The 10326-nt window shown below is 49.8% G+C and overlaps 1 long non-coding RNA gene across 1 annotated transcript; it reads left to right on the top strand.

Annotated features, from left to right (window-relative positions):
- The first annotated feature begins 1820 nt into the window (after nucleotides 1-1820).
- Nucleotides 1821-4432, top strand: LOC119877131. The gene is made up of 3 exons (XR_005371879.1): nucleotides 1821-1904; nucleotides 3039-3207; nucleotides 4263-4432. It is a non-coding gene; the product is annotated as an uncharacterized LOC119877131 (long non-coding RNA).
- Nucleotides 4433-10326: the final 5894 nt, after the last annotated feature.

Below are 10326 nucleotides of genomic sequence, written 5' to 3'. Positions count from 1 at the left end.
CCAGGACTCACCTCCTTCCCACGGGCTGTGTCTCCCTGTGCCCAGGGCCCTGACAGGCGGGGCTGAAGGTGGCTCCGAGGGAAGAGCCTGCCTCCACGATGCTGGCCAGCAGGCTGGTGAGGGGCTGGGGACACAGGGAGTCCTTGAGCTCATGCTGGGTGTCCCCCACCCGAGAAGGCAGGGCTGGGAGGAGCTGCCAGCATCTGCCCTAAGCACCTGTCTCTAAGTCTGGTGGAGTCTGCTAGAGCTACTGGGCTGAAATGGCTGGGGGAGAGCAGGGAAATGGGGATGGCTGGGGGAGGGGACACCTGCACAGACCCCTGGGAGGTGGGGGAAGGAGTGGGGGAATGGGAGCTCCTGGCCGAGGTGCCTCCCTGAGCCCTCAGGTGCAAGGATGGCTCTTCCATGACCACATCCGGGGCAGGGTGGGGGCATCATGGCAGCTGTGCCCTCCAGCCACCTTGCACTCAGCTAGGAAAGCTCTGTGTGGGGGGAGGGAAGAGAGATAGTGTGGAGCCTCTGCTCCCCCCACTTCTCCACAAACTGGTGGCATTTGTGGTAAACCAAGGACCTGGGAGGTGGCCTACAAGAGGAGCAGGAGCCGGCAAGGTCAGATGCGAGGTGTCCAGCCTGCATAAAGGGGGTGTGAGGGTGTATCAGCAGCTGCCTTGCCATGGCCTCCTGGGCCCTCCTGCTCCTCGCCTCGGTGCTCCTGGCTACCCCAGGTAAGGACATTCCCTATGTAATCCTGGCAGCATCTCTTAGCTGAGGGTTGGGACAGTTCTGGAGAGTGATTTGGACTTGATCACCTAATATGAAGTCTTTGCGGAAGGCAAGAGGGAAAGAAAGACAAGCTTGGAAGGGATGAGATTTTTTTCATTTTAGTGCATTCTGAAAATTTGCACGCATGTTTGTGTGTGTGTGTGTGTGTGTGTGTTTGTGTGTGTGTGTTTTGAGAGACAGAGAGAGAGAATAGAGATAGAGGCACTGGTAGACAGAAAGTTTTGTACAGATGGTAATGTTGGAGAGATATTATCTTCTCTTCCTGTTTCCAGAAAGGTCTTAAGAGCATGTCTTTTCACAGATCCTGGGTCAAGGCAGCCCCAGGGCAGTGTGAGGACAGGCCTCCTGGGCCCCTCTCCAAGCCCCACTCCTGTCCGGGGCTCTGGCCACCTCCTGGGCTCCCCAGCAGCCAGGAGTTCTGACTTCCCCTCCTCTTCCACGTGTGGACAGATGCTGATGCTGTGTCTTTGCAGGTCTGACCTATTCTGGTCTGATCCCTGAGGACCATGATGACCTGTCCACGGCCGACATTTGTCAGGAAGAGCAGTTCTTCAGGAGACTGGCCCAGGAGGCTGCCCAGGTTCTTTGCTGGCTCCCTGCTCACCTCCTCGTTTTCTGCATCCAGGGAGCACCAGGCGATAGCTGCACATCTCTTTTGGGGGGGTGGGGGGGACAGAGCAGTGGGCTGAAGACGCTGCTCTTGTGCGCACTTGTGCCTGGCTCAGGGGGGCTACCTTGGTCTGTCTGGGCCCTCCCCTGAGAGACCCCTCTGGGGTCTGAGCAGAGAACACAAGGGGGGCAGGTGTTGGAATGGAGAAGGTGCAGTGGGTGTGGGACAGGCTCTGGGTGGGTCACCCCGCTAAGCCCACCAGGAAGGTGAGCTCGGGCCAGGCAGCTAGCTGGTCCTAGCCCTAAAGGACAGAAAGATCATTGGACATCGTGGTGGCCTAGGAGGATGCAAGGGCTCCTTTCTGAATCTCTGCTCAGGATTCTAGGGATTTCTGAGAAACCACTTTGGGGATCTTCTTTTTCTGACAGGGCGACCACAGTTCAACCGATGTGATATTTGTCGAATGATAATGACTTGGCTGAGGACTTGCGTGGGACCGTCCCAGATTCAGGTGATCTTCAGATTTGCGGAACCAATCTGCACGTGCATCTGGGGTCAAAGTAGGGGCTGGGGGCAGGACCCTGAGGAGAAGCTGATCCCTGTTTGGGCCAGACCTTCTCAACAGGGTATCTGAGGTCCCCTCCTGTGTCTGGGGAGGGACTACAGAGAACCATTTGAAATTGGGATGTTCTGGGAGCAGGCAAGGATGCTTTCTCTTTCATTGTCAAAGAAAACTTGTAGCCAGGAGAGGTAGGAATCTTTCTCCTGTGGTCGTACTGCATGTGCCCACGGGAGAGCCTATGAGGCTGGATCCAAGGGCATCTGGGTCAGGGTTGATGAACCCCAGATGTGTCACCTCTAGCTGCATGCCTGGGCCAAGTTTCTGAGCCTCAGTTTCTGAGCTTTCTGAGCCTCAGTTGCCTTCTCTGTGCAATGGGATAGATATTAATCCCCCAACCACTTCCTTAATCCTTTGGAAGGAGCTGAGGGGTGGGATGAGCTGAGTTTCCCATCTGGTCCTGAGCAAGTGCTGAACAAGTGTATGTGTTCCTCCCAGGAAGCCTCGTTTCACCCCTCCCTCCCTCCCTCCTCCTCTCCTCTGTTCCCTGACCCTGCTCAGCTTCTGGGTGCTGCAGGGCCCACCCTCAGCCCTGGGCACTCAGCTGTAGCCTCTCTCCTGCGATTGCAGTAGATGATACTGCAAAATGGAATGTGCCAAGGCTCAAAGCTCTCTCTCCTAACCTTCCCCGCCGCACCTGAGCCTGAGCCCTGGCCAGCCCTGGGACCCAGGAGACTCTGTAGGCAGAACCTGATTGTGGGGTAGCAGCAGTGGGCACTGTGCTCCACATACAAGACAGTGGGCCTGGGGTGATGATGCACTAGGGACTGACACAGGACAGAGCCAACTGTCCTTGTCTCCTGAGCCCCTCCTGGCCAGGCCCGGATCAGGGCCTTGGGACTGGGCATAGGGGCCCATCCCGGTCTCTCCAGCCTCTGCTTCCATGGCCACCTGGCACCAGAGCCTCCTCCCAGCAAGCCCACAGTCAGAGGGTCCCAGGGCCAGGAGCTGCTGGGATCTGTGGGGGTGGTTGGGGCAGAGCACAGCTAATTCTTGTTTCTCGTCATGGTGCTGTTGCTGCTTCAGGAAGCCATTCAGAAGGCTACAACAGCGGTGTGCTCAAAGATTCCAGCGGTGGAAAAAGTCTGCAAAGATATCCTCACCAGAGTTTTGTGTAGTGTTGCCCAGTTTTTCCTGAATAGTGATCCCTCCAGGGATATCTGTGTGACCTTCAGGTTGTGCAGATATCAAGTAGGTGAGTACAGAGGTAACAGCAGAACCCCTTCCTGGAGGGTCCAGATCTCATCCCCAATTATATGCAACATGGTGTAAAAACATGGAAATACATCTGTCATAGACAAGTTCATAAGCTACTCATACATGTCCCTCCTAGCGCCCTTGTTGTGACACATTCCTCCCCTACTGTGTGGCAGTCTGGAGAAGTTGGGCAGGTGGGCTGTAACAAAAAGGTTGCGAAATACTCATGAAGAATCTGGGCTTTTAAAATTTTTACTTAAAAAAAATGTTAAGTAATCTCTACATCCATCGTGGGGTTTCAACTCACAATCCTGAGAGCCAGAGGCCCAGGTGAGTCACTGAGCCAGCCAGGTGCCCCAAGGGATTTGGGTTTTCTCCCAGGCAACCCTGGGTGACATCAGGGCTCCATCTCTGGTCAGCCATGCACTTGAGCAAGTAGCTTAACGCCTGTGAACTTGAGCGTCTCTACCTGTGAAGGGGATAATAATCCTGATTTCTTATTTTGAGTAACGCTTGAGTGAGATGATTATGCGTAAGGAGGTTACCACCAAGGAAGTGGCCTCAGACTGGGCTAGGCATAGACGACAGAGCCCTGACTGACTCCTGTCCCCAGCCCAGCAGCGGTTCCTGGGAACAGGAACCAGGCACCATCTAGCCCAGGACACCCGGGGCCCGAGAGCTGGGCTCAGGAACCCCGCTGGCAGGGAGGGCTCTGCAGCCTCTCCCTCCAGGACTGCCCAGGCTGCGCCCACAGATCAGGCCAGGGTGGTGGGACAGGGGGCAGAGAAGGGCCCCTGAGTGGCTCTGGCAGCCAGTCTTGCCTTGACTGAGGCTTTGGGACTTGATGCTGGCAGATCTGGGGTCACCTTGTAATGTGAGGTCCCCATCACTTCCTGTCACTGGAGCCTGTGATCTCCAGAACCCCTAACCCCCTTGGGCTCCTGACTGGGTCCCAGGATGTAACTCTGGGTGTGATCAGCAGGGGCAGGTGGCTGTAGTGCACATTTGCAGGGACCCCACACCTGCCACAGCTGTTTCTTCTCCCCACTCCAGGTGTCCAAGGAGCTGGGACCTTACTCCACCCCGGGGAGAAGCACAGAGTCTCCAGCAGGCACCGCCAGCTCCTGCCTTCCTAAATCCAGGACGGACCCTCCAGTTTCTCTCAGCTAGCTCCCTGCAGTGTCGTCCCCTGGCAGGAGAATAAAATGTCTTGCAAGCTTTTGGCCACAGCTTCTGTTCCTTTGGGGGATTGGAGGGGAGGGGCTCGGAGACAGGCTTGGGTGACTTATGCACTCCCTCAGTGAATGTTTATTGCATGTCCCACACTCTGTTGTAGAAGCTGAGGATGTAGCAGTGGACAAGACAACGTTTGCAGGTTTTCCACATATACTTGAGATGCTTATGATGCCCTCAGTAGAGATACACACTCCTCTCAGAGCCGGGGACACAGTGAATATACCCCAGAAGCTCTCAGACCAGCGGGGGAGAACAAGAGGCTTGTAGTTAAGAGGGCTCTTGGTCCTAAGGAGCTGAAATGCATTCTTTGCTTCGGTTGCTGCTTTGGGAAGTTTAATATTTAGGATTGTTTTGCTTGGGAAGGAAGAGAAATCTTAGGTCCTTCAGGCTTAAATGAATAAGACAATTTATTGGTCGAAATCATTAAGCAGTCCATAGCTGGCTTCAGGCACAGGATGATCCAGAAATGAGTAGCATCACCAGGCTTCAGTCCTGTTATCTCTGCTATTGTCTACATTCCTCCCACCTCTGTATAGTGAGATTGATCTCAGGCTAGCTTCTATCTGGGCAGCAGCAATGGCCTCATCACACTTGTCATTTTATACTGTGTCATCCAGACAGAAAGAGAGTGTTTGCTGATTCTATGTTTTACCTGCTCCCAGTGAGGAGAATGGAGGCTTCTTTTCCAGAAGCCCATTAGACATCTCTGTTCGCACTGACTGGAGTAGGCCAGGCAACCTATTTGGAATCCATCCCCCGGTTCCCAGGGCCTGGGCGACAGGATAGCATGAGCCAAGTCAGGACACACCCCTGGTGCGGAAGCGGGGGTTTATCCTCCTCAGTCACTCAGGGGAGAATGGACATGGTACCTGGAAAGGGATGGTAACTAGAGAGGGAGTGAATATTGGCCATCAGCAAAAGCAATGGTGCATCCACCAAGATTCAACCCAATAGCAGTTCAAGGAGACTCTCAATGGTGAAATCTGGGGCAAGTAGAGTATTTAAATGGGTAAGGACAACAGTACGTTGTCCCTCATTGTGTAACGTAGAATCCAAGAACCATATAGATATAAATAATCATAATTAATAAGGGAAAAAGGAAAGTGTTACCCTCAAAATACCACATAATAAATGTAGTCAAAGTTGCAAACTGTATTCCCACAAAGATTTACTAGATGGGAATTACTTACTAAATGGCATTATTAGTTAGGGTGACAGTGGAGACATGGCAGACAGGTGATTAATGTTTTCTGCCCCCTCCCCTGCCCATGCACTAATCTTGAGGAACATCAGACAAACCCACAGTGACTTTCCGCACAGCAGCTGGTCTGTACTCTTCAAAATGCCAAGATCATGAAAGAGGAGAAGGGATGGAGCATCTCTTCCGATTCAAAGAAAACTAGGAAGATGCTTGATGTAATTGTAACAGATGAGCCTGGCGTGTATCAAGACTGCAAAAGACACGGCTGGTGTGATCTGGGAAACTCACTGCAGCCTGGGATGATAATATTGTGCTAATGGTAGCGTCCTGATGTGGATGGCAGTGCCACCCTATGATTGACAGCGTCCTTCTTGTAAGGAAACACACGCTAAAGTATTAGGGGGTCGTGGGCATCACGTCCGCAATGCACTGCCAGTGAGTTAGCAGAATGGTAACATGTACGCTCAGAAACACCAGGACAAGACAGCACAGCACATACGTGTAGTAAAATGTTACCAGTGGGGGAATCTGGTTAAGGTGAACGGGAGCTGTGTGTTCTAGTCTTACAAGTTTTCCAGAAATCTGACATGATTTAAAAATAAAGAGAAAAGACTTGTAGTAATTTGGCCTTAGCACCTGGATGGGTGGTGTGATATGTACTAAGGGGGAAAGACACTTAGATGGGTGGACTTGGAGAGAATGAGGAAGGGTTCTTCTTTGACCCTAAGACTGTGTCTATTCCCTATGCAGGTCGGTGGATGGGGAGGGGGTGTCTGGGCCAAGCCCAATTTGAAGTCCTTGAACTGGGTGTGAAGGGCAGGGAGACAGTGCAGAAGGAGAACATTCCTGTCTGAGGACAGGAGGGGCTAGTCAACCTGTGGCGGCTGGTGGTGGTGGAGGAGGAGCAAAGCACCAAGGAGATTGTGGAGAGGCAGCCAGTGGCACAGGGGAAACCAGACATGGGGCTAAGGAGCCAAGAGAACCAAATGTTTCAGGCTCTAGGGAATGGCTGGGCTTGTCCAGGGTCACTGAGATAGTAAGAAAGAAGAAGACAGAGGAAATTCGGTCCCTGGATTTGGGTGCTTTTGGGCCTTGGGGACCTTAGTCAGATGGTTTCAGTGCACAACAGCCATGTGCACTGGGATTGAAAGGGTGATGTCAGCAGGCGGGGATGGCTTTAGGAGGGGGCTCCTGTCAAGAGTTGGAGCCAAGTGGGGCAGAGCTACAGGCCATGTGAGAGTAGAGGTGGGGTCTGTGTGTAAGGTGTGTGTCCACATGGATGACAATGGTCCCGGGAGAGGTCCGAGGCCCACAGTGTAGGAGAGACCCAAGGAATAGCCACAGGGGAGGCCTTGGGAAGGGAGAGGAAGGGTCCAGGGCACGATGGAGGGTGAGCAGGGACTTCTAAAGGTGGGAGCAGAAGAAGGTGGCCTCAGTCTTAGGGGTAACAGCTAGTAAAGGGCAGGGCACAAGCCAACTCTGGTCACCTGTCAGGACGAGCATGGGTGCACTTGAGTCCTAATACAGACTCCTCTGGGGTACCCTCTCTCCCCCAGGCCCTTCTCAGTTCTCTAACTTTCCTCTTGGCACACCTGGGCAACCCAGGCCTCTAGCTGGTGTCATGTGACATCCCTCCCTCCTGGCCACTTCCTAGTTCTCTGACCCCAGCTGGGGCGAATGACCCCCCCTCCTGGCAATTTGGAGTAGCCTCATCCTAGTGCAAACCAGCTTAGCCCTGGCCAGGCTCTGCATCCCTCTTTGGACATCTTCAGACTTCCTTCTGCCTTTGCTCCTGGGTCCCTTCTGTACAGGGCAGGGCAGGCTCTTTCCAAACTACAAACCACATCTCCTCACCTTCCAGTGGCTTCTCACAGACCTCTGGACAGAGTCCCAGCTCTGTGTTACATCTTGGTGTCAGGCTAGGGAACACCTGAAGGAGACACTTCCCTCAAGCAACTGGCAATCTACCAAATACTAGTAATGTCACATGAAGATGTCTAGCACCCTAAATCCCCTCTGTTTGTACAAGAAGGAAAAATTATCAATTTTATTAAATGATATCGCATGAATACATGTCTTCATTGTGTTTTGGGTGATGAGGTAGGAAGTATGCGTAGACACTTGTGTTGCACAGAGAGGTCTGCTGCTTACATCAAGGTAAAGTGCTTGGGTGACTGAGTCGTGAGCCCAACTACCTCCTTTATCAGGGATCACTATTCTTTACATGTAAAAAACACACTACACAAAATTTACAATTTTAATGATGTTTAAATGTCCACTCAGCAGTGTTGAGTATATTCTCACTCTTGTAACACAGACATCTAGGAGTTTTTATCCACAGAGCTGAGGCTCCATACTCATTGTTAAGCCATGACTCTCCGTTTCTATGACCCATAGCCTGGGAACCAACATTCTATTTGATGTTTCTAATAATTTGATTTCCTAGACATCTCATATAAGTGAAATCATACACTATTTGCCTATTTGTGTTTGGCTAATTTCACTCAGGTTAATGCTCTCATAGTCTATCCATGTTCTGACATTCAACCGGATTTTATCTTTTTTTCTTTTTTAAATGTTTTATTTATTTATTCATAAGAGAGAGGGAGAGACACAGGCAGAGGGAGAAGCAGGCTCCATGCAGGGAGCCCGATGTGGGACTCGATCCCGGGACTCCAGGATCATGCCCTGGGCCTAAGGCAGGTGCCAAACCGCTGAGCCACGCAGGGATCCCCAGGATTTTATCTTTTTAAGGTTAATAACATGTATATACTTATGTTGCCTTTTATTTATCCGTTCCTCTGTCCATGGACATTTGGGGGCTTTCTCCTCCTGGCTATTATGGATAGTGCTACTAAGAACATGGATGTGGAAAACCTTTTCATGACCCTGCTTTCATTCTTTTGTATAAACGCCTTAAGTGGGTTTTCTGGCTCTTGTGGTGGCTTTACCTTTAATATTTTGAGGAACCACCATATTGCTTTACATAGCGGTTTCATGATTTTACAACAACAGTGCACACTTTCTCCACATCTTCACTAACACTTGTAATTTTCTGTTTTTTGATAAGAGCCAGGTTACAGGGAATGGGGTGCTACCTCATTGTGGTTTTGCCTTGCATTTCCCTAACAATTATTGATGAGGAGCATCTTTTCATATGCTTGTTAGTCATTTGTATATTTTGTAGGGAGAGCGTCTATTCAAAGTCCTTTGTCACTTTTTACTTGAGCAATTTGTTGCTGAGTTTTAACAGTTCTTTGTGTGTTCTGGGTATTAACCCATTATTAGGGAATGATTTGTAAATATTTTTACCCTTCCATAAATCGCCTTTCACCTCCGACTATGTCACTGGATACCTCAAATTCTTACGTTTGATGAAAGTTTTGTCCATTTTGCTGCATTTCTTGAAGTCATACCGAAGAAATCATTGCCAAGTCCAATGTCATTCGGCTTCCCCTAATGCTTTAGTCTAATGATATTATAATTTTTGGTCTTCCATGTAAAAGTTTAATCCAGTTCTATTGACTTTTCATGTATGGTGGAAGGTAATGGTCTACTTTCAATCTGTAGTATGGGTTCTCCAGTTTTCCCAGCACCATTTGTTGAAGAATCTCGATTCCTTTAGTGAACACCTTCTTACGTATGGTATTGTAGAAGACAGTTAGCAGGAGGGCAAAGTTTCTCCAAAGTGGTCCACGTGTTTGGATGTTCTTATGAGTGGAAAGGGTATGATACCCTTTCCCCAAAATTTTTATTTAAACTCTAGTTAGTTACCAGAACCAGTGCAATGCTGGTTTCAGGAGTAGAATTCCATGATTCATTACTTACATTTAATACCCAGTGCTCATCACAACAAGTGCCCTCTTTAATACACAACACCCATCTGGCCCATCCCCCACCCACCTTCCTCCATCCCTTGTCATTTTTATCTCTATTTAATAGAGATAAATAGAGATATCTGCATTTAATAGTCTCCTATGGTTTGTTTCCTTTTTTTTCCCTTTAGTTTGTTTCCATTTCTCTTTTATCTTCCTTCTCCCGCCCTTTGCTCATCTGTTTGTTTCTTAAATCTCACATATGACTGAAATCATATGGTATTTGTCTTTCCTTGACTTACTTATTTCACTTAGCATAATACCCTCTAGCTCCATCCACATGGTTGTGAATTACTCAGATTTTTAATGAGTGAGTAGTATTACATCGTGTATATCTATGACATCTTCCTTTTTTTGTTGTTTAGTAGATTTTATTTATTTGTTCATAAGAGACTCCAGAACGAGGCAGAGACATAGGCAGAGGGAAACCAGGCAGAGGGAGAATCAACCTCCCTGCAGGGAGCTTGATGGGACTTTTGATCTCAGGATTCCAGGACCAGGATCTGAACCAAAGGGGTCACTCCACCAGTAGCCACCCAGGTGCCCCTATACCACATCTTCTTTATCCATTCATCTGTCAATGTACATTTGGGCTCTTCCCATAGGTTGTCTATTTGTTGATAATGCTGCTATGAACATTGGGGTGCATGTACCCCTTCCAATCTGTGTTTTCGTATTCTTTGGGTAAACACCTACTAGTGCAATTGCTGGTTGTAGGGAAGTTTTAGTTTGAACCTTTTGAGGAACCTCCATGGTGTTTTCCAGAGTGACTGCACCAGTTTTCATTCCTACCTACTTTGCAAGA

The sequence above is a fragment of the Canis lupus genome, chromosome 17 (genome assembly GCF_011100685.1).
Source record: "Canis lupus familiaris isolate Mischka breed German Shepherd chromosome 17, alternate assembly UU_Cfam_GSD_1.0, whole genome shotgun sequence".
NCBI lineage: Eukaryota > Metazoa > Chordata > Mammalia > Carnivora > Canidae > Canis > Canis lupus.
Note: the sequence above shows the minus strand (reverse complement) of the source record. Positions and strands in the feature narration are given on the sequence as shown.